At 38.3% G+C, this 23,969-nt stretch overlaps 1 protein-coding gene and 7 non-coding genes across 8 annotated transcripts in view; all 8 read left to right on the top strand.

Annotated features, from left to right (window-relative positions):
* The first annotated feature begins 395 nt into the window (after positions 1-395).
* Positions 396-467, top strand: Trnap-cgg (transfer RNA proline (anticodon CGG)). Its single transcript has one exon. It is a non-coding gene; the product is annotated as a tRNA-Pro (tRNA).
* A 627-nt stretch (positions 468-1,094) lies between these two features.
* Positions 1,095-1,166, top strand: Trnap-cgg (transfer RNA proline (anticodon CGG)). The gene has a single exon. It is a non-coding gene; the product is annotated as a tRNA-Pro (tRNA).
* A 608-nt stretch (positions 1,167-1,774) lies between these two features.
* On the top strand, positions 1,775-1,846 carry Trnap-cgg (transfer RNA proline (anticodon CGG)). The gene has a single exon. It is a non-coding gene; the product is annotated as a tRNA-Pro (tRNA).
* Positions 1,847-2,486: 640 nt separating this feature from the next.
* Positions 2,487-2,558, top strand: Trnap-cgg (transfer RNA proline (anticodon CGG)). Its single transcript has one exon. It is a non-coding gene; the product is annotated as a tRNA-Pro (tRNA).
* Positions 2,559-3,185: 627 nt separating this feature from the next.
* Positions 3,186-3,257, top strand: Trnap-cgg (transfer RNA proline (anticodon CGG)). The gene has a single exon. It is a non-coding gene; the product is annotated as a tRNA-Pro (tRNA).
* Positions 3,258-3,897: 640 nt separating this feature from the next.
* On the top strand, positions 3,898-3,969 carry Trnap-cgg (transfer RNA proline (anticodon CGG)). The gene has a single exon. It is a non-coding gene; the product is annotated as a tRNA-Pro (tRNA).
* Positions 3,970-4,596: 627 nt separating this feature from the next.
* On the top strand, positions 4,597-4,668 carry Trnap-cgg (transfer RNA proline (anticodon CGG)). The gene has a single exon. It is a non-coding gene; the product is annotated as a tRNA-Pro (tRNA).
* A 1,435-nt stretch (positions 4,669-6,103) lies between these two features.
* LOC139470316 (rho GTPase-activating protein 23-like) overlaps positions 6,104-23,969 on the top strand; it is a 134,500-nt gene continuing 116,634 nt past the window's right edge. The window contains exon 1 of the mRNA XM_071252681.1: positions 6,104-6,192. The gene's annotated coding sequence lies outside the window, so the exon portion shown is untranslated. The remainder of the gene's footprint in view (positions 6,193-23,969) is intronic.

Here is a 23,969-nt window from a genome sequence, read left to right as displayed (position 1 = left end):
GCAGAAAAGTGGGTTGAAGGCGAATGTTAAAAACGGATTTGAATAAGTTACATCATAACCCAAGCCCATTCTTTGCGTTTTGCCAGTTCTCTTGTGCAATGAAGTGAGGCTCCCAAACCTTAAGGTGTGCCTAAATGTTGCTTGATGTTTTCCTGTGTGAAATAAAGTATTGTAGTAAGATGCATAGTGTAGCTTTGCTTACATAAGAGAGCACTTGATGAATAATGAAATGTACAGAGAGAGTGATTTTTAGCACGACCAAAGTGTTCAGATGATGGGTATTCCAAGCATGCAGATGAAGGTAAGGTTTTTCAATTGATTAAATGAAGAAGAAATGAGGTCAGATGATATGCTGAGACTGCGATAGAACGTCGAAGAGCTAGAGGTTGGAGGGCGGCTCGTTGGTCTAGTGGTATGATTCTCGCTTCGGGTGCGAGAGGTCCCGGGTTCGACTCCCGGACGAGCCCAAACTTTTGGCAAAAGCATTTTGTAGCTGAAATGCTTCTCCTGTCAGTCCCAAGAGATGAAGAAGCATCAGCTTGGAATCTCTTTGTACTTAAGCATCTTTTGTCAACTGATTACTTTGGAAGTGTACACTATGTCTTTTGCATCTTTTTATCACTGAGAAGTAAACCTTGCGTTCATGGAAGCAATTTAGCAATTGATTTGAAGGTCTTGGGACGTGGTTTGTTTTTTGAAGCAGAAAAGTGGGTTGAAGGCGAATGTTAAAAACGGATTTGAATAAGTTACATCATAACCCAAGCCCATTCTTTGCGTTTTGCCAGTTCTCTTGTGCAATGAAGTGAGGCTCCCAAGCCTTAAGGTGTGCCTAAATGTTGCTTGATGTTTTCCTGTGTGAAATAAAGTATTGTAGTAAGATGCATAGTGTAGCTTTGCTTACATAAGAGAGCGACTGATGAATAATGAAATGTACAGAGAGAGTGATTTTTAGCACGACCAAACTGTTCAGATGATGGGTATTCCAAGCATGCAGATGAAGGTAAAGTGTCTCAATTGATTAAATGAAGAAGAAATGAGGTCAGATGATATGCTGAGACTGCGATAGAACGTCGAAGAGGTTTAGGTTGGAGAGCGGATCGTTGGTCTAGTGGTATGATTCTCGCTTCGGGTGCGAGAGGTCCCGGGTTCGACTCCCGGACGAGCCCAAACTTTTGGCAAAAGCATTTTGTAGCTGAAATGCTTCTCCTGTCAGTCCCAAGAGATGAAGAAGCATCAGCTTGGAATCTCTTTGTACTTAAGCATCTTTTGTCAACTGATTACTTTGGAAGTGTACACTATGTCTTTTGCATCTTTTTATCACTGAGAAGTAAACCTTGCGTTCATGGAAGCAATTTAGCAATTGATTTGAAGGTCTTGGGACGTGGTTTGTTTTTTGAAGCAGAAAAGTGGGTTGAAGGCGAATGTTAAAAACGGATTTGAATAAGTTACATCATAACCAAGTCCATTCTTTGCGTTTTATCAGGCTCGCAAGCCTTAAGGTGTGCCTAAATGTTTCTTGAGTTTGTCCTTTCATGAAATACTGTATTGCATTGAAGTAAATGCACGATGCATGTTCATTACATAAGGGGAAATTAATTAATAATATATTGTATAGAGAGATTTATTTTGTGCATTGCCAAAGTGTTTAGATGATGGGTATTCCAAGCATGTGGATGAAGGTAAAGTGTTTCAATTGATTAAATGAAGAAGAAATGATGTCAGATGATATGTAGAGACTGCGACAGGAACGTCGATAAGCTTGTCATAGATGTGCGGCTCGTTGGTCTAGTGGTATGATTCTCGCTTCGGGTGCGAGAGGTCCCGGGTTCGACTCCCGGACAAGCCCAAACTTTTGGCAAAAGCATTTTGTAGCTGAAATGCTTCTCCTGTCAGTCCCAAGAGATGAAGAAGCATCAGCTTGGAATCTGTGGGCGATGATTCTTTGTACTTAAGCATCTTTTGTCAACTGATTACTTTGGAAATGTACACTATGTCTTTTGCATCTTTTTATCACTGAGAAGTAAACCTTGGGTTCATGGAAGCAATTTAGCAACTGATTTGTATGTTTTGGGACGTGGTTTGTTTTTTGAAGCAGAAAAGTGGGTTGAAGGCGAATGTTAAAAACGGATTTGAATAAGTTACATCATAACCCAAGCCCATTCTTTGCGTTTTGCCAGTTCTCTTGTGCAATGAAGTGAGGCTCCCAAACCTTAAGGTGTGCCTAAATGTTGCTTGATGTTTTCCTGTGTGAAATAAAGTATTGTAGTAAGATGCATAGTGTAGCTTTGCTTACATAAGAGAGCACTTGATGAATAATGAAATGTACAGAGAGAGTGATTTTTAGCACGACCAAAGTGTTCAGATGATGGGTATTCCAAGCATGCAGATGAAGGTAAGGTTTTTCAATTGATTAAATGAAGAAGAAATGAGGTCAGATGATATGCTGAGACTGCGATAGAACGTCGAAGAGCTAGAGGTTGGAGGGCGGCTCGTTGGTCTAGTGGTATGATTCTCGCTTCGGGTGCGAGAGGTCCCGGGTTCGACTCCCGGACGAGCCCAAACTTTTGGCAAAAGCATTTTGTAGCTGAAATGCTTCTCCTGTCAGTCCCAAGAGATGAAGAAGCATCAGCTTGGAATCTCTTTGTACTTAAGCATCTTTTGTCAACTGATTACTTTGGAAGTGTACACTATGTCTTTTGCATCTTTTTATCACTGAGAAGTAAACCTTGCGTTCATGGAAGCAATTTAGCAATTGATTTGAAGGTCTTGGGACGTGGTTTGTTTTTTGAAGCAGAAAAGTGGGTTGAAGGCGAATGTTAAAAACGGATTTGAATAAGTTACATCATAACCCAAGCCCATTCTTTGCGTTTTGCCAGTTCTCTTGTGCAATGAAGTGAGGCTCCCAAGCCTTAAGGTGTGCCTAAATGTTGCTTGATGTTTTCCTGTGTGAAATAAAGTATTGTAGTAAGATGCATAGTGTAGCTTTGCTTACATAAGAGAGCAACTGATGAATAATGAAATGTACAGAGAGAGTGATTTTTAGCACGACCAAAGTGTTCAGATGATGGGTATTCCAAGCATGCAGATGAAGGTAAAGTGTCTCAATTGATTAAATGAAGAAGAAATGAGGTCAGATGATATGTAGAGACTGCGATAGAACGTCGAAGAGGTTTAGGTTGGAGAGCGGCTCGTTGGTCTAGTGGTATGATTCTCGCTTCGGGTGCGAGAGGTCCCGGGTTCGACTCCCGGACGAGCCCAAACTTTTGGCAAAAGCATGTTGTAGCTGAAATGCTTCTCCTGTCAGTCCCAAGAGATGAAGAAGCATCAGCTTGGAATCTCTGGGCGATGATTCTTTGTACTTAAGCATCTTTTGTCAACTGATTACTTTGGAAATGTACACTATGTCTTTTGCATCTTTTTATCACTGAGAAGTAAACCTTGCGTTCATGGAAGCAATTTAGCAACTGATTTGTATGTTTTGGGACGTGGTTTGTTTTTTGAAGCAGAAAAGTGGGTTGAAGGCGAATGTTAAAAACGGATTTGAATAAGTTACATCATAACCCAAGCCCATTCTTTGCGTTTTGCCAGTTCTCTTGTGCAATGAAGTGAGGCTCCCAAACCTTAAGGTGTGCCTAAATGTTGCTTGATGTTTTCCTGTGTGAAATAAAGTATTGTAGTAAGATGCATAGTGTAGCTTTGCTTACATAAGAGAGCACTTGATGAATAATGAAATGTACAGAGAGAGTGATTTTTAGCACGACCAAAGTGTTCAGATGATGGGTATTCCAAGCATGCAGATGAAGGTAAGGTTTTTCAATTGATTAAATGAAGAAGAAATGAGGTCAGATGATATGCTGAGACTGCGATAGAACGTCGAAGAGCTTGAGGTTGGAGGGCGGCTCGTTGGTCTAGTGGTATGATTCTCGCTTCGGGTGCGAGAGGTCCCGGGTTCGACTCCCGGACGAGCCCAAACTTTTGGCAAAAGCATTTTGTAGCTGAAATGCTTCTCCTGTCAGTCCCAAGAGATGAAGAAGCATCAGCTTGGAATCTCTTTGTACTTAAGCATCTTTTGTCAACTGATTACTTTGGAAGTGTACACTATGTCTTTTGCATCTTTTTATCACTGAGAAGTAAACCTTGCGTTCATGGAAGCAATTTAGCAATTGATTTGAAGGTCTTGGGACGTGGTTTGTTTTTTGAAGCAGAAAAGTGGGTTGAAGGCGAATGTTAAAAACGGATTTGAATAAGTTACATCATAACCCAAGCCCATTCTTTGCGTTTTGCCAGTTCTCTTGTGCAATGAAGTGAGGCTCCCAAGCCTTAAGGTGTGCCTAAATGTTGCTTGATGTTTTCCTGTGTGAAATAAAGTATTGTAGTAAGATGCATAGTGTAGCTTTGCTTACATAAGAGAGCGACTGATGAATAATGAAATGTACAGAGAGAGTGATTTTTAGCACGACCAAAGTGTTCAGATGATGGGTATTCCAAGCATGCAGATGAAGGTAAAGTGTCTCAATTGATTAAATGAAGAAGAAATGAGGTCAGATGATATGCTGAGACAGCGATAGAACGTCGAAGAGGTTTAGGTTGGAGAGCGGCTCGTTGGTCTAGTGGTATGATTCTCGCTTCGGGTGCGAGAGGTCCCGGGTTCGACTCCCGGACGAGCCCAAACTTTTGGCAAAAGCATGTTGTAGCTGAAATGCTTCTCCTGTCAGTCCCAAGAGATGAAGAAGCATCAGCTTGGAATCTCTGGGCGATGATTCTTTGTACTTAAGCATCTTTTGTCAACTGATTACTTTGGAAATGTACACTATGTCTTTTGCATCTTTTTATCACTGAGAAGTAAACCTTGCGTTCATGGAAAGAGCTTAGTAATTAATTTGAAGGTCTTGGGACGTGGTTTATTTTATGTAGCATAAAAGTGAGTAAATGAGTTGACGGCGAATGTTAAAAACGGATTTGATTAAGTTACTTCATAACCAAGTCAGTTCTTTGCGTTTTATCAGGCTTGCAAGCCTTAAGATGTGCCTATATGCTTCTCGAGTTTGTCCTTTTATGATATGCTGTATTGCATTTAAGTAAATGCACGATTCATGTTCATTACATAAGGGGAATTAATTAATAAGTATGACCACCCACAGAGCCTTCTTATCTCGAGTGTAAGCGATAGGCTTGTTGTTCTGAGGCCGTTCTAACCTACGAAATGGAAGATCATCAGGCGTCTCGCTCAACAAGGTCTGTAGTAAAAAAACATGGTCTGATTCCGCTGAAATGTACAGATGATGGTAAAATTGAGTTAGAGAAGGAAGTGGAAACTTTTCCTGCATTTGCAGGTGCATAGGCTAGTGGTCGAAGTGTTGTGTTGTCGTCTGAAGACCAAAGTTTGATTCGCCATTCAATCACTCACTAACCCCACCCCACCCCCCTTCCACCCACTCACTCACTCACACAAAGTTTCACTACCCACCCCACCCATGTTATCGTATTACAATTGCGTGGATTGATGTTCATGATATCAATCACTGGATTGTCTGGTCCAGACCCGATTATTTACAGAGAGCCATCATATAGCTGAAATATTGCCTAGTGCGACGTTAAACAACAAACTAAACCTTATATTTAATAAAAGTGACCATTGTTTTCCTTTTCTCAAAGTTTTAATTTGAATTGTTCCAAAATCGCTGAAAGGTAACCAATTGCTTCACATTTTTGTAGCGAAAAAAAATCCGAATGTATCCGGAGATTTGAACCTGGTAAACCTAGTAAACAAACCATAAGAGTTTTTGAGTCAACAACGAAGAACTTAACAAGAGTTAGTTCCCTTGGACAAGTGCGCGTTCTAACTTTGTTAGAAATGCTGCCATTGGCTAATTGAGTTCGACGTTGTCGTTATTTTATTCTGTCTTATTTTTTGTATACTTTAAGACTTTGTGTTAACGATATGGAACAGCAGTGATTTTATTTCCCTATTTCCATAAGTTACTGAATTAAAAACCTTGGATTTACAGAATAACGAAAGTATCCCAAAAATGGCAAAATGGCTGAAGGAGAATTGGCCAATCAAATATCGTTTTACAAATATGTACTTGTTTAGAAACATGTAGCTCCCGACAGGAAGTTAAGCTTTGATGGCGATTTCGTGAGTGAAAGTCTAGTTTCTCACAACGGAAAGGGGATATCTGCAAACTTGACGTAAGTGAATGAAAAACAGTGCTCTGATGTTTTAAAGGAATGAATTATGATCCTTCAAGGCCGCGGTGTGGGTTGTGTGTACGGATCAGGTTGTCGGTCAGGTTATCCAGTGGGAATCGTCGGGTTTTTCTTAGCCAGTGTGATCGATTTCACCTGTCCGATAAGCTGTACTACTTCGGCATCACGTGAGTCTAAAGGAGTTTTGAATTCGGAACTTACAGTATCATGCGTTTTGTCTATGAAATATATCCAGTTTTGGACTTTCTATTACATTATCAGTGGAATTGTTAAGGTCATGTTGGTTTGTATTCGTTTATATACCATCTGGTCAGTCTTAGGATGCTGACAGTTTTTTTCTCGGAAGACATGCGTTGACCTTGCTATACATATCGAATAACAGTTAAACATAAGCAAATGAATTTGTATAACATAAGAAAACGTCAGTCCAAATTGCATTTAAGAACCCTTTAACAAGAGACCAGAGGTCTCAGTAGCGTTGTTATAGGTCATTTAGTGCAAAACAATTAGCCTAATGGTTTGATGTTTATGTTATTATTTTTCTTGTCCTTTCAAAATCTTGTCACTATTTGAAATATTTCAGTCACAGTCACTTTTGTATTTGTTCAACATTTGATGTTAAAGTAGGAATACTTTCTTATGAACGTGATGAAGATATATTTTTGATTTTACATGGATGGTATTGCTGTATTTCAACATGAATTATATTACGTTTGATAAAATCAACCCTGTTGCGACTGTCATACTGATTGTTATTTAGAAACCACAGGCTATCCCCAGGCTCACATGTTAAAAGATTGATGGTGCGTACCCCCGACATTTCCCGACATTTCTGGTGTCCCCCGCCGCGATATTGCTGGGATATTGCTGAAAGCGGCGTAAAACCATACTCACTCACTCACTGTCATCTTCTCAAGGTTGAAGAATTATTTAAACTCTGATCCATGCTATATCAAAGCAGTTGTCATGAAACAGTAACATGACATGCTAGATGGAACTCATTAAATTGTCAGCAATATTCCACGGGTATGAATATGCGGGTATGGACCTGACAGTTCTAGGCTTATTCCCTGAATATATTATCAGAAAAACATTTTTTATTGAGCAAGGTTTTTTTTGTACAATCAGTGGTTCTTTGCTGCATTTGCCATGTTGTCGAACTGAAAAATGATTATTGTTGACCCCTGACAAATATTTGGAGACATGGGCTTCAGGTGAGGGGAGCTTTTGGAAAAAATGCATGTTGATTTTTCGTCGGGTTAGGGATGGTCCATTTTACAATTACAAAATTCCACAAACCGACAAAAAACAACGGCTTTTTAAAAAATATTTTTGATGAAGGAAACCCATGTAGCATACTATTTTTACTTCAGATCTCTAAACTGTCATACCGAGCATACAGTCAGTCAAAATATGCTCAAATATTTGAAATATGACTTCTCCCCAAAATGAAACAATACATGACGGTTGTACAGTTAGCCTTACATGTTATATTTTTGGTTATGAGGGATTGTGTTTTTGCGTCCTGTTGATGTTTGTTCAACAAAAACACGTTGTAACCTCTGACTCTACGTGTTGAAACAAAAATAACAGGCTGTTCTGAAATGATGTTTGTTCAAGTAGTCACAGTGTTGTTGTTGATCATGCTCATAAGCTGATTGTAGAACTCAGGTGAATTTGTAGCTCACCTTACATCAAATTTTGTGCAAATCTATTGAATTTGGTGTTAGTTGTAAGTCCCATTGTTGAACTAACTTAGAAGATAACCTTACAATTTCCAGTGCCCAGGTTCATGTCAAACACCATGTCCCTTAAGAATTAACTTCAATAAGTTTTGTGTTTATGGAGGTATATATAAATATATGTAACAAAACTGTGTGCATCTGTGTAGATCCATGTACAGTCCAAGACAAATTCTACGGTAAAATATTAAAAATTCTGTGGTAAAATTAATACAAACTCATTTTCTCTTTACAATTTTTTTACACATTACAGGTTTGGTTTAACATATCAACTTTATGTAGTTTATAATACCACAAGAACATTTAAAAGTGAGAATTATTTATTTCAAATTTCATTTTATTGTAGGATTCATATTTTGTGTGTTTGAACATCATTCAAATATAAAATTCAATAGAAAAGCTTGAAAATAATGAAAAATAGTGGATTGGTAGATAAGAAACCGGTAAGATTCACAATTTTTCTGCAATTCTGCAGTAAGTCACATTTTCTGCAAATCTTTCTGGGATTGCAGAATTAATCTGGGACTGCATGAAGCAGATTTATGCAAGGTGTGCACACAAGTGGATTGTGTGGTTAGACTTGACAACTTGGTTCATTGCGTATCATTAAACCCTGTTTGCTCATAATGTCTGGTTTGTCTTCCCGAAATGGTGTGTTTCATATAGTTTTCTATCAAAATGTAGCATTGTTTCATAAACAATTAGTCTGCAATGAAATGTCAGCCTTAGAAATCTGTTTTTAAGGCGGGTCTAAGGACTTACTTCACAGGTCCCTAGCATGTGCAGCTAGTCCTGCTTGAACAAGACAAAAATGTTTACTTTGTTAACATTGTCTGTCTGTTTTATTCAGCTCCAATTTGTAGCAAAATTGAAACATTGAGAACTTTTTCAAAATAATGGCTCTTTAATGCTTCTGGTCAGTGGCGACTGCCAGCATTAGATTTTTACTTGTCCTCAACACAGTTTAGTAGTCTTGGGCTCGCAGACCAGTGTGAATTTCGAAAGACTGATTGTTGACTTTGACATGTTTAAGATGAGGACATGGTGTCTACCGGGACTGTAACTTCCTCAGAATTTGTTAGTCATAAGTCCACACTGTCAGTGGTATCAGCTTCATGTAGGTTAAGTTTCAACTTGGAAATATTTGTTGATGCAAATAAATATTTCCTCATCTATTCAGCATGTTCAGGATATAAGCTATGGATTCTTTATGAAGGAGTTAATTATTTTCCTTGGCGCAACATGTTCTGTATTTGTGAAAATGTATTTTCGGTAACAGTGGAAGTAGAGAATTGAAAATCCTTTTGACTAGGAGCCTCTCAATACTTCTTTTTCACCCTTGACAAAGAACAAACACACCAAAATAAAATTTAGGAGAACAGGGGAAAGAATATCCGACTTTTTCAACTGTTAAGAGTACAGTCATGTTGATGTGTGTTTACACGTGTAACACTGAATTGTTCTGAACTTTTTCCTTCTTTGTGTTATAAACACACAAGGTTGTTTGAAGACGGAAGCATGATATGATCACCAGGCCCAAGCAGGGTGAGTGACTGTTTGAATAACGGATTATTTGAATTGTGCAGTTTCAAAAAGTGGGTCCTCACAAGGACTGGTCAGAGAATGGGCCTTGTCTTAAATGTTCCTGTTGACATTTACTTAATAAATATTTGACGCAGCTTCATATATTTTGTTTATCATTCTGGTAATTTGGTTTTCGCAGAAACAGAATTTATGATGAATTTTGTTTTGTATTTCTTGTATTTTTCAGTTTAAAGTCCTTATAGTGGTGAGACCGGGCTGGTTTCTTTGCCCTTTCTTTTTCATTGAAATTGTTTTTTTTCTTGGTTTTGTAGCTAGGTGTAACCCATTGTTATTTATTATTGTTTCAGATGAATGGAAAAACACAATAAGATTGATTGGTACTTTAACATTGCTGCAACAATGAAAATAAATTCTTTAATTATTTTGTCAATGGTCCCCACCTCGTCCCATTTTGAATGATCATTATGAACAAAAATTAATATTCATGAACTCAAAAGGACTCCGATAATGTTTTGAGCTATTGAGTCTTACAGGTTATCGTTCCCATTGGGTAGTGATAGTTATCTTTGGGTATTCAATATATTGCTACTGCTTTGGGTCCAGTCTTTGGGCTATTTCTACACCAATATTAAAAAACCCATTCTGCTTAAAGTGCTGTATCTGGTGACTTCTAAGTTGTATGTATGTGCAGCCCAGAGTTCACAACAGCAACATACATGTCTCATCAACAATTAGCGAGAACTGGAGTTTTTTATGCATTTTTCACAGCAGCCGAGTTCATGCGTGTTGTACCAGCATTCGATCAGTAAATAAAATCTGTCAAGAAATATGGCAGGGATATATCTAGGATTGGCAGACAAATTTTGGGAAAAAATCAAGATAATGGTCAAAAAATTATTTTTTTTGATGTTCTTAATTTAATAAATTCTGATGAATTGAGACATTTTTAATTCAAATTGAAAATGTTGACTGTGATTTGCTGCTGACTTGGGGCTGAATATCACCCCCAAGCAGCAATAGATGAATCTCTGCAGTTTGATAAGGGTAAGTTTCGTAAATGCGTGGATTGTTGTTTTACTTTTTGATTTTTTAAAGTTTTCATGCATATTGGTGAGCAAGCAACTCAAAATGAATTGAGCAAAGGGGATACATTTTGCATATCTTATGCAAATGCTCAGTTTATATGGAGCTCTGACTCAGTATCATTACCACAAGTATCAATTGCTTGTGTGCAGGAGAGCAACCACAACAGCTACTCCAGTGAAACATGATGTGACCTTGAACTGCTTGATATTGAAAATTATACTCCTGCACTGACCTCAGACCTGCCCATTCCTTTCAGTCATTCATCCGTGACAAATCTGCTATTGAAGGGACAGTTGCCATTGTTGCAGCGAGCATGTTTTGTATTCCTCTTTCAACCATGAAATTACAATTCAATAGTATTCTGTCTGGAGGGTCAGTGAATGGTCAATTCTATTTGGGTCAATAGTGCTATTAGTAATCCTAACAGTGACATTCCTGCAGTGGAATTCCTGCAGTGATCACTGTTGGATGTGGATACTCCCAAGGGAGCTGAGAATGAAATCAAGTGCACATGGACTGGTGTAATAATAGTTTAGCCCTGTGTGGTGTGGTGTGGTGTGGTGTGGTGTGGTGTGGTGTGGTGTGGTGTGGTGCACAGTATAAATAGCTAGCTGTTATTATTATGGTTAGGATGTAATCCAGTGCTTCCAAGCAACTCAAATGTATTAGGTAATGATAATTTACTATGTATATTTTATGCAAATATGCAACTTATCTGGAGCTCTAAAGGCGAATATATTATTAGGTTCACATATATATACGCATGATTGGGTTGATAGTGTGTAGTTTGGAGGAAATAGAAACTGTCATGAATGATTGGATTTGAATTCTGAAACAGCCCTTGTAAAATCTTTCCTTGTATTGGGTGTAATAATCCTCATATGACACTGTTTGCCTAGTATAACTGACCAGTTTCACTCCTAGTTTAAGGCTGAAAATGCTTCAATTCTCTGGGACAATGTGGGATGCTCTTTCTAGGTGTTCAAGGGTTTCAGATCGGTTCTTTTTTTTTATATTGACTGATTGTCAAGTCTTTGAAAAGCATTTAGAAGTGATACACATAAAGAAGAGAATTTATGGATGTCAATTTCTTTATTATCAGGATCACAACGTTTCGGAGTATATAAAATCATGTAAATGTCCTATAAAATCATGTAAATGTCCTAAAAATTCCATTTGTCTCCAATATCACGTGTGTCCCAGTATGCTATGCAGGAAGTATTTTAAAAAGAGAGAAGTTGTTCAATTTTACATTTCATGACTCCAGCTGGTCCATGCTGCACATGCTTTTTGCTCTTGCATGCTTTAATCGAATTCCTTAATACTGCGACACACTGTATTGTTTCACTATAAGGTATGTTGATTTTTTTCTGGTATTTCTTGCATTTGGATGGTTCATAAGTTGAATAGAACACGCCGCCTCGGATTTGATTGAAAATGTAGAACCTTGAGCTCAGGAAAAGCCCCCCAGACCTAAAACGCTGTAATATTCTATACATTACAATTGAGAGTGGACTCAAACAATAATGTTAGTGGACTGAAATTTGAAGTACAACCAGTCTTAGTCCTGAAACTAAACATACTGAAAAATCATTGTTATTGGAGCAAGAAATTAACATAATATTTTTGTTAAGGTTTTGTTCATGTTTTTAGTGATAAATATAATGTATCACTATGCTTTTAAGATGAAAAATATATGTTTTACTGATGTACAATTCAGGGTACCTGAGTATATATGTTTTGATTTTAAAGTTACATGATTTGTTTTCAAATGATATTTACTGATGGAGTGGATCGTTGCTCACAATATCGATCACTGGATTTTCTGGTCCAGACTTGATTATTTCCAGGCTTCAGTCACACAGCTGGAATATTGCCGTGTGTTGTTGAACCTCAAACATACACCATCCATACAAATGTCATAAGCTCATTCAGTGACGTACACACTGTGGAACTAGAAGTATGTCAACCATTGAAATATGTGTTACTGTTAAGATAATCTTAGTGGCTTAGTAATGTCAGTCCAGCAATATATACTGCTAGACTTGCTTGATCTCCAAGGAAATTATTATTTTATTATCAAATACAGTTAGATGAACAAAACAACTTCTGAACTCATTTTGTTTGGAGACTCAGACTATCTAGACTTGCTTATTAGGGATGCAACGAATACACTGTGAGGCAAATACGATTCATATCACAATTATAGGGTAACGAATACCCTATTAATTCACAATTACAATAACAAGTCAGCAGTTTATTTATTATTTATCATATTCAGTGAAACAATAACATAAATTATTTGACATGGTTTGTTAATTATTAATATATTATACATTTATATACTGCACTTATCCAGGTACTAGTATCTGCTCAAATGCGACAATGACCAGTGACAACAATACTGTCAAATTAAATATTATTAGAGTGTTGTCATTGAAAGAAATCTATGCATATAATATGTTGTTATGGATATTTTTAGGTACAGGGTATGTAAATATACATGATAGCATATTCATAATTATTTGATTCTAGTGGCCATGAATAACAAATTCAATTCATGAATGGTTACGGTTCGATTCACCGAATGCGCGAGTGAATCATAACAGCCCTATTGCTTATATCTATAAGGATATTACCATTTCATAAAGGAAGTTGTTAAGTTATTATCAAATAACAGTTAAATGTAAAAAACCCAATAACTGATGAACTCCTTTTGTTTGTATCAAAGACCCAGACTACCGTATTTTTTTGAGTATAGTGAACACTTTTTTGAAAAAGAACACAGCTGTGTAGAAGGGGGTGCGCATTATACTCGCCATAACGAGTTTTGATGTTTTTTTCCTCAACGGAAAGACATTACCGTGAGCACATAACACCGGAAATACCATGTCAGCAAATCCATGCTGAAGTACGCAAATTAATCACGTAATTACACTGTCTGGTTAATTGTTCTTTGTATATCTGGACTTAGGTTTGTAACTTATTTCATTAATTTTCTTCAATATTCCTTTTAATATTGTTTTAATTAATTTCGGCGAAATCGTGTGAGAAGCGATCGCACAACTCACCGTTATTAACAACCACGGTCTGATCGCAAATGACGCCTTGAAGCGAACTTTAGTTGACAGAGAATGGATGCATATATCATAAATGCCATACTTTGACTCGTTAAATGTAATATTTGTTATAATTTGACGATTCTATGTCAACATGTTTTCGCGATCACGTGCGCGGGAGCCTCGATGGTGACTGGTCAAATTGTTTCATGTGATAAAAAATAACTGGCAATAGTGATCAGCTGCTACGCTTAGGATTATTATTGTTTTAAATATATTTAGTAAAAGCTGCAACTAAATTGACAAGATATATAGAATATATTATTCCTGATAAAAAAAATAGTTTCAGATACTGTTTTTGCCGATCATTGTGTGTGTGCAGCTGAATGCTGTTTCCGGCTTAGTGTACTAGAAAATACACAAGGTAATCTTAATCCCTGAATGTAGAACAATGCCTAGCAGAACAAAAATTACAATTTAAACGGTAAATCAACATGTCTGGTGATCTTTTATCTCAAATTTCAAATTTGTATTGACCAAGTTTCTCATCACCTGTTCGTTTACCGGAATTCGCTGAAGGGGTACGGTGTAATTTTTTTCTGAGCATAAAATTAGAATTTCTTTTCCAAAAATACTGAATCTGCTAGAGGGGGTTGCGCATAATACTTGGGTGCGCACTATTCTCAAGAACATATGGTATATAGACTTGCTAAAATCCATAAGGAAATTAGAATTTCATAAAAGTTTTTATTTAAAAAAATGTAAGTTAGATTACCAATGAAACATAAATCTTTTTCGTTTGTATGAAAGACTCAGACATCTATCGTTACTTAAATCTACAAGGAAATCAGTGTTAGAATTTGACACTGGTCCTGTCGTCCTTCCCAAAATAGTTAGGTATTTTTAAGTGTTTTGCTATATGTTATCATTATAAGGACTAGTGGACTAAAAATGTTAATTTTAACCAATGGAAATTTTTATTTGATATATTTACAGTTAAGTCAAAACAAATGGCAGTGAAGTTTACACAAAAACATGAACTTACTGTGTGCCCAATAACGACTAACGGCCCACCAAGAGGCCAGATTGATGTAGGTATTTTGTTCAGAAGAGACTTGAAGCAAGTCTACTCTCTACCTGAAGTTTCCTCACCTGTGTTGGAGGGCTATATATAGAACAGCTTTAGTTACGACATGGGCTTCTTGCCCCAGATGTTGCCTCAGTCAGCTCTAAATATGTCAGCAATTCAACAGGCATCGTCACCACATGGAATTGATTGTGTTTGAAAATTCAACTTTCCGTTATGCTAACCTGTTTCTGTGTGTTTAGTGCAAGGAGAGCGCTGTGTCTTCAGAGATCTCTTGTAGAAATGCACTCTTGTTGAAGGTTTATTGAAAATTCCCTTGGATATTGGTGAAGCGTTGTCCTCGTGAAATAAGGAGGGTTTTTGATCCTGGAAACATCATTGTAAGGTATGGTAAATATGTTGTATTGCTTTTTGTTAGTTTCTGGATAAGTTTGTTGATTCTGACAGATGTTGGCATCTCCTGCTTTAGGATCACCGTACCATCTTTTTGTCATATTATTTTATAATCACAAAGTGATGTATTTGAATTTCTGTTTGTGTTTTTGTTCCTTTTTCAAGGACATTGTTATTTATGTTGTTTCCTTCTCTACAGTATTGTTATTTAACATGTTTAAGCGGAGGGAAAACTTAATTGTATCAGAAACATGTGAAATAGGTTTGAGGCTCTTATTACAACTAGTAGAATGCTATTTTCAGGTATTCATTTGGCAGTGTGGGCAAAATATCTACTGTTGAATTGGTGTGTGTGAGTATGTGTGTGTGTGTGTGTGTGTGTGTGAGTGTGTGTGTATGTGTGAGAGAGGCTCTGTGTGTGTGTGTGTGTGTGTGTGTGTGAGAGAGAGAGAGACAGTTAGACAGTGTGTGTCTCTGTGTGAGTGTGTGAGAGAGTGTGTGATAGTGTGAGTGTGTGTGTGAGGCTCTGTGTGTGTGAGGCTCTGTGTGTGTGTGTGTGTGTGTGTGTGTGTGTGTGTGTGAGTGAGACAGTGTGTGTCTCTGTGTGTGTGTGAGTGTGAGAGAGTGTGTGTATGTGTGTGTGAGAGAGAGAGAGAGAGAGAGAGAGAGAGAGAGAGAGAGAGAGAGAGAGAACATCACAAACATTATACACCACACTCGGCCATAATCCACTTATATTACGGTAGCCTGTAGACAATCCATTCTTGACCAGACAATGCAGTGATTGATATTATGAGTACAAGTCACCGGGTCTGGCCCCCCGATCCATCAAAGAACATAGGATGCTGGGGACCCATTCTAACCCAGAATCCCCACGGGGGTGAAATGGTGCCCAATTGATTTCCCCCTTTACTGTTTATTTATGCTATTTATGTAGGGTTTCATTACATGTCTATTGTATTGTATACAGGATAGAAGTATTTATCAAATACAAGTCTGCCCCGCCCAAAGTATGTGACTAGTCAAACGACACAAGGTACAAGAACTCATATACAGTATTTGACGTAATAAGCGCCCCGCTCTACTGAGCGCCCATGGCGATATTTGCTAATATATTGGCTGGTGAACAGTCCCAATTGGCACCCCTTCTGATTGATCAATGTACACAAGACTTATTTATTCGCATATAATACACACTCGTATGTTATATACACCCTTAATTATGGGCAATGGAATTCTGGAAAAATATATCTGTCGTATATAAACATTTCAGGCTGTCAGCATAAACCACTTAATTTATCTTTCAACTCTGTTTTTTCACCCAAATAATATTCTAATAAGGGCCCCCTATTTCTAATTTTGAGAGTGCCTTGGGTCCTTATTGGTATGATTGGTCCACATGGACTTCATACAATACTGCGAATCCCCCCTGGGAGGGGAATAACCATTTGAGTGGGAGAATAAATCCCTTTTACCCCGCCATGAAGAAGACAGGCTGCACATTGATTTCTGAGCAGGGAAATACATCTCATGCACCCTGCTGTAAAGCAAGAAGCTGCACGTTGTCAATGAAAGTCACTTGACACAGCTCAAGTTTTCCTCAGCTCAGTTGAATAGCTGTTTTCAATCAATTTTCAATTTGTTTTATTTCTGTTACAATGTCAGCTTGAAACAGGTTGAAATTTGTTGTAGCATTATGTGGCTGTATGCGTCCCCTGGTAGGTTTTATACCTTGAGGATGTTGAGTGAAACTGCTACAACTTATGCTTAAATACTAGCTACTGAAACACATCATGAGCAAGCTGAACACTGGCAGCTGCCCTACCTGGGACTCCCTTGCAGACAGAATAAAGGAAAATACATACCGTATTCGACATAATAAGCGCCCCACTCTAATATGCGCCCACGGGGATATTTGCTAATGCATTGGCTAGTGAACAATCCCAATTAGCACCCCTTCCGATTAATCAATGTACACAAGGCTTATTTAAATTAAATTCTGGAAAAATATATCTATCGTATATATAAACATTTCAAGCTGTCAGCATAAACCACGAAATTAACAATTTTTCAACTCACCAAAATAATATTCTAATAAGAGCCCCCCCCCCCCCCCCCCTATTTCTACTTTTGAGACCGCCCTGGGCGCTTATTATGTCGAATACGGTAATTCCAAAATGGGAGGGTGGGTGCAAATTAATCCTCACCTCACCTCACCTCACCTCACCTCACCTCAACCCCATCTCTCCTCACCTGTTGGAAACTAAAACATTCCAGTCCAATCATTGATGAAATCTTTTAATCGGATCAACACCATGTTTCCATAGTTACATGTCTTGCTATTGACTATGTATCAAGTCATATCTACCAATTGGTTGTTTTTATCCTGTATCTATCAGCGTCACATTGACTGCTGGAGACACTGTCATGGCAACATGATTTAAGCGGTTGTTTGCCTGGAACTTGTGGATGAAGACAAATGTTATAAACCAAAACAAAACTTTCTGTCCCATGATATGGCCATAGTGTGTATATTTGTATATTTCTGTTTTTGGTGTCATAATCAGAAAGTCGGAGAAGGGAAGTAAAAATATAACAAATGCTGACATCAGCTTTTTAAAAAAAAATTGATCACAGAATGTTTTTTTAAAATATTACCTGCAGGAGAGGAAGAAATAAGTAAAAATATACTTATAAATGATAAATTCACCGTCTTTAACCCCTTTATCTGCTGGTAGCCGTACTTTGGTATTGCATGTTTTAGTTTGAAGACAAAGGGAGTTGATTTCTGTGTTCGTGTATCAGGACACGAGACATACCTCTGGATCTATTATGCAAGGAATTTCGCTACGATTCGTTGACTGAACGATTTGACAAAATATTAATGTCAAATTGAGAATCATAATCTCATAGATGATATTTGTTGAAACACTGAGTAATATCAAAATACATTTGCATGGTTGATGGGTTGGCAAAAACATAGTGTAAATTTGGATATTTTTTCAGTTTTGAGGAAAATGAATGTCTGTGGGTTCATGAGTCAACAAATAAGAACGTAATGGCCAAATGGGAAAATAAAATAATATCAACTGAACCCCCCCCCCCCCCCCCACACACACACACACACCTCACGTGAAATGCTACCAAGCATATATTCTTCAATTAGCTCACATTGATCAACAGTTAATGTGCACAGATGCCTTTATCGGTTTGTTTATTATAAACAGCATGCAGAAATATATTGCTTCCAGCCTAACATTTGTGAAAAATGAAGATGAAAATCTAATGATTAATTTATTGTGGCTAAGATGGATAGGCAGTGAGATTCTGAGTCACATGCAAATGATTCTGCTCGCTTTAAGGCAGCATTATGCATGCAATATATAATTGTGATGAGTACATTATAATGCATTCCTTATTTTACCAAAGAGAGATGATTTAGAGACATCAGACATGAAAACTTTTGTGTGAAGTTTTTCTGTTAACTGTTGATGTAAAAAGTGATGACGACAAGATTTTTTGAAACATGTTTGTTGTCACTTTTTAAGAATTTTTTGCATACATATTAAGCTTCAAAAGCAAAAGCTTTTGTCTTAAATGTTAACAGCTGCTTAATGTGAAAAGTTACGAAGACAAGATTTGTTTCACTCTTTAAGACCTGTGAAGATCCGGGGTAGAATACGTCTTCAGCAACCTGTGCTTGTCGTAAGAGGCAACTTCCGGGATTGAGTGATCAGGCTCGCTTACTTGGTTAATGCATGTCATCGTATCCCAATTGCATGGATCGATGCTCATGATGTCAATCACTGGATTGTCTGGTTCAGACTCGGTTGTTTACAGACCGCCATCATGTAGCTGGAATATTGCTGAGTGTGGCGTTAAACAACAAACAAACAAACACTTTTAAAGATACTTTGATATTTTGGTTTGTGACATAGATGGTCAACATTGAGTTTGAAGATGTTGCAGCTATTGTCAGTTAAACTATGCGGCTTAAACAGTTTTATGTTTTCTCTGTTGAATTCGTATAAACACCTCATTGTATGCTGTGAGTATTGTGATGCATTTGTGGCATGCATCCTGTAGTAAATTGTACACTGGATGACCTAATGTTCAAATAATGTCAGTCATTCTGCTTCTGAGGTTTCTATGGCAACCATGCATTGATTGACAGGTGTGATGTCATTAGGTAGAATGGCTCCTTTATTGGGGAATGTCATGTTCATTTCATTGAGGAGGGTGACGAGGGGGATCCCAGGTGTCGCTTCCTAATATAGCTGTTTTTTAGATGTGTTACAGATAAATATGAACATTTTGAACAATAGATAAGTTATTGCAGTGATGGTTAATGGATGGATAAATTTGATGAGGGGGTTTGTTGATACTGTGGGGCTGAACTATTATGTGCAGGGTTCACTCTAGGAATTTTCTGACATGGTCCTTATTTGAAAATGTCAAATATTCCAGAGGCACACGACAATTGCCCATACAGCACAATCTTAAAATGACCCATTGTCTTTGAAAATGTGGGCCTTTCTTTGATTTAGGGGCTGCAAGTACAAGGGCCCCCTAGAATTAGCCTTGGATGTGCGTGATAATATTGTTGCAGCGTTGGCCGGCTGTGACACGAGTTGCAACAAGAATGAAATTGAAGGTGAATATTGATCTGTGTGGTGGCTTATTAGCTGATCTATCCCTGCATAAGCTGCATTGTACAAGACTCATTCCCATTTTGACATTTCATAAAAGTTTAATTTCATATTGAGTAGAGTGAATGAGTGAGTGGGTTATAACTGTATTACAGTTAGGTCACAGCACGTCAACTTGAGGCAGGAGGACAATTTGAAGTTCACAGGTCATAGACATTTACTAGTTTAGAGGAACCAGATTTGTCCCGATGTTTGTTGGTTGTTTAAAGCAATATTCCAGCTAAATGATGGCAGTCTGTAATAATCGAGTCTGAACAAGACAATCCAGTCATAGACATGAGCATCTACGTAATTTGGAAATGATGACATGCATGGACCAGGTCAGCGAGCCTGATCACCCGATCCCGTTAGTCGCCTCTTATGACAAGTATGGGTTGCTGAAGACCGGATCTTCACAGGTGATTGTCCAATTGAAGTCCTTGAAGGGGGGAAACATTGAAGAGCTGCATCACCTTGGGCTGTCATCCCACATTCAACACTCTGTGGTTTTACTGAAATACTGGTACAGTTCAAAACATAAACTCACTCATGTAATGAAACTGAAGCGCATGTATATAGTGCAAACAGTTTCAGGATCATAAGCAGTGGGAACCTTGGGTTCTAACCACCAGCAGATCCTTGTATGGCTAAGGGAAGCAACTCTGCTTATAGACATACAGGGTTTCTCAGTCAGTATTAGTCTTGACTAGTAAACGCATGCACACAGGCAGGCACGCAGACATACACGTCGTTATATAAGTGCTACAGTCTTGAACGCGATGTTAAACCCTCACTTCACCTATAATTATCAGACCCGTGAAGATCCGGGGAAGACTAGATCTTCAGCAACCCATGCTTGCCGTAAAAGGCGACTAACGGGATCCGGTGGTCAGGCTCGCTGACTTGGTTGATGCATGTCATCGATCCCAATTGCGTGGATTGATGCTCATGATATTAATCACTGGATTGTCTGGTCCAGACTCGATTATTTACAGACAGCCGTCTAAAAGCTGGAATATTGCTGAGTGCGGCGTTAAACAACAAACCAACCAACCAACCAACCTATAATTATCATGATTGTTTTTGTTATGGTGATTTATTTTGCTTATCTGGAGCCAAAAGTCCCCGGGGACAAATGTGACATCCATAAACAAGGTGAGCTACTGATGCCCACTGTCAGCACCCTCAGTATGTGTGGTTCACCCTTGCTGTGTCAACATTTACATAAGCACCATAATAGATCAACAATTTGTGATTCATATTTCAGGTATTTAAGTGTTGTTCATGTGAGGGCATAGATGTTGAACTTTAAGACCAGCACTATGTGCAGGAGACATTCCCCCAGCTCTAGGCAGTTTTCACATGTTCATGGTTCAAGGTGTCAGTGCTTCTCATGATACGGATCTACTGATCAATCTTTGTCTGAGGACAGTAATACGATATGTGGTGTTATTGGTTAAAAAACAGTCTTCGTTACCAAAGCTGTGATGTTTCAGAAGGTCGGGGCCTTGAGATGGGGAGAGGTGACAAGAATGTTCAGAAGTAATAGTAAAGAGCACTTTATGTAAGATTTTTGAACATTTTTTCTCTCAGAGTCAAGATAACTGTTGTTTTTTTCAAAATGAAATACCATATTAGACATAAAAAGCACCCACGGCGATATTTGAACAATCACACTTAGCACCCCTTCCGATTGATCAATGTACACAATGTCTCTTATTATGTCAAATACGGTAAATACATTTACCATGAATATGTTCAACTTTTTAAATCTTCTTTAAGGTGAGTTTTGCACCTCTTTGATAACAAAAGGCACATAAATTTGTTAAAAAAATCTTGGTTCTGTGATTGAATTCCAACAGGAAATTGACCCCTTCGAAAATCCACCTAAACAAGTGGTCACCATGACTGATCAGTAAATACGCAATAGTCTATTACCGTATTCGACGTAATAAGCGCCCAGGGCGCTCTCAAAATTAGATATAGGGAGCTCTTATTAGAATATAATTTTGTTGAAAGATCGTAAATTTTGTGGTTTATGCTGATAGCCTGAAATGATACAAAAGAAAAGTCTGTGCGTATTATACACGACAGATATATTTTTCCAGAATTTAATTGCCCGTAATTAAGGGTGCATATAACACATGATTGCGTATTATACACTAATAAATAAGTCTTGTGTACATTGATCAATCGGAAGGGTGCTAATTGGTATTGTTCACTAGTCAATATATTAGAAAATATCGCCGTGGGCGCTTATTACAGTGGGGCGCTTATTACGTCGAATACGGTACTTGAAAATTGGGCAGATAGCCTGCTGGTTGTGTTAGTGTGAATTGAAGGCTTTAATATCCTTACAAAAAACTGCTCGTCCGAGACTTGTAAAATTCAGACATGACAAGTGATATTTCCTCTGGACTATCACCTTTAACATTAGGGAGATGACACGTTTTGGAATAGTGTCAATAAATTTGATTCCTCACAGATCTCCATACAAGGTCGCATCATGGGAACCTGCTAATCAGCCCATCAGTGTAGAGGCTTCATTCAGACCAGCATATCAGATTTCAGTATCTTGAAAACAGACTTATTTGGCCTGATCCGTATGTAAACAATAAAAGCCGCCCCATTATGTTGTTGTTGTTTAATGCACTCTGTGGTAGAAAACCACTGAAGGAATATTTTATTTTTGTGAGTGTTTTCTTTTGTTAAAGTTTGAATTTCCAAATGGAGTTGGTAAGGAAATGACGCCAAATCAAATTGGTAAGCTGAGATCGCTTAAATGCTCAGGAAACATCATTTCCAGCTACAGTCCGTTTGACTCCTAATGAGAACGATGAATTGCAAAATAACTCGAAATCCAGAAAAGTGTATGAAACATCAATACGGTACTTGACCATGAATACCCTGTACCCAACAAAATCTGAATTTTGTTTAATTTAAGACCCATGACGGATGAAGTTCTTTAAGAAACTATCATGTAATTTTGTATAGAAATGTGTACATGACACGTAGGGGGGACAAACCATGGAAGGCACAGCGCAAGCACGCATGCACTGCACGTTCTGTGGTAGGGGAAATGACAGAGCGTTAGAGGGTCCGTCTCATGATAATTTCAGTCGCAATCTGACTCGCTCATGCCACAGATCTCGTCGTCGGAACTGCTGGTGCCTGAACCGACTGTCACTATTATAGGTTGGACTGTTGCTGGCCGTAGTGCATCTCGTGACCAATAACGTGGCTCTATCTCGTCAACGACTGTGGCCACACAACGCCTCTATGTTTCTACTGTTACCCGACCAAGGGATTCCTTTACGAGTTGTTCAACGTCTCGTAATTTGAACATTGTGTTCGATCGTCCAACGTCCCCTTGACGATGCACCACACCAACTCGATTGGATTCAGGTTGCAGGGATAAGGTGGCAGTCGTAAGACAGCGTGACCCTGACCCTTGATGTAACTGTCAACTTAATACACGGGGTCAGGTTTCATAGTTTTGATGATTTCATAGAGCTGTGGTTTCGTCGCTCGAGAAGGAAAGGTAATGTTCCTCCGTTGCAGCCAAGTAACCATGCTTTACGGTTATTAGAGGTTGGAGTCTTGCTTTCTGGATCCTGCGCACTATGATACGGTGCATTGTCCATGACAATGAGAGACTCGGTAGGCAAAGCAGGGACTAATTTATCTTTCACCCAGCTCCAGAAATACATTGCCGTTCATTTCTGTGTGGTAGTCCCTGTTGTCTTTGGCCTTGGCTCTAAAGACGATGTCACAGTCTGGGAGAAAACCCTGACTAGCAGAACCAGCATGGAGAACTATGAGTCTTTCACTCTTTCCCATTGGTAACTTTCTACCAGACTCCTTACAGTCACCACTGGGTACCCACTGACTGCTGTCATCTAAGAAGAAGGGCTCATATCCTTCTTCGTGTTTCTGCTTGATGGTACGAAGGTAATGATTTTGGAGACGAACAATGTCAGACCGTTCACACAACACAGCCCTTTTTTCTCCAATCATCTTTTTGTATTTGTAACCAAATTTATGCAACAGCTGCCATAGTTTGTACTTTGTAACACGTAAATCATGGTCAGTTTCAAGGTGTTTCTTCAAAATTCTTAGGGACAGGTACTTATTTTCTGAGTGCAGTTTAACAATTGCA

The sequence above is a fragment of the Haliotis cracherodii genome, unplaced genomic scaffold (assembly GCF_022045235.1).
Source record: "Haliotis cracherodii isolate W230 unplaced genomic scaffold, xgHalCrac1.p SCAF_20, whole genome shotgun sequence".
Lineage (NCBI taxonomy): Eukaryota > Metazoa > Mollusca > Gastropoda > Lepetellida > Haliotidae > Haliotis > Haliotis cracherodii.
The sequence above is the reverse complement of the archived record's forward strand: the minus strand, read 5'-3'. Positions and strand labels throughout refer to the sequence as shown.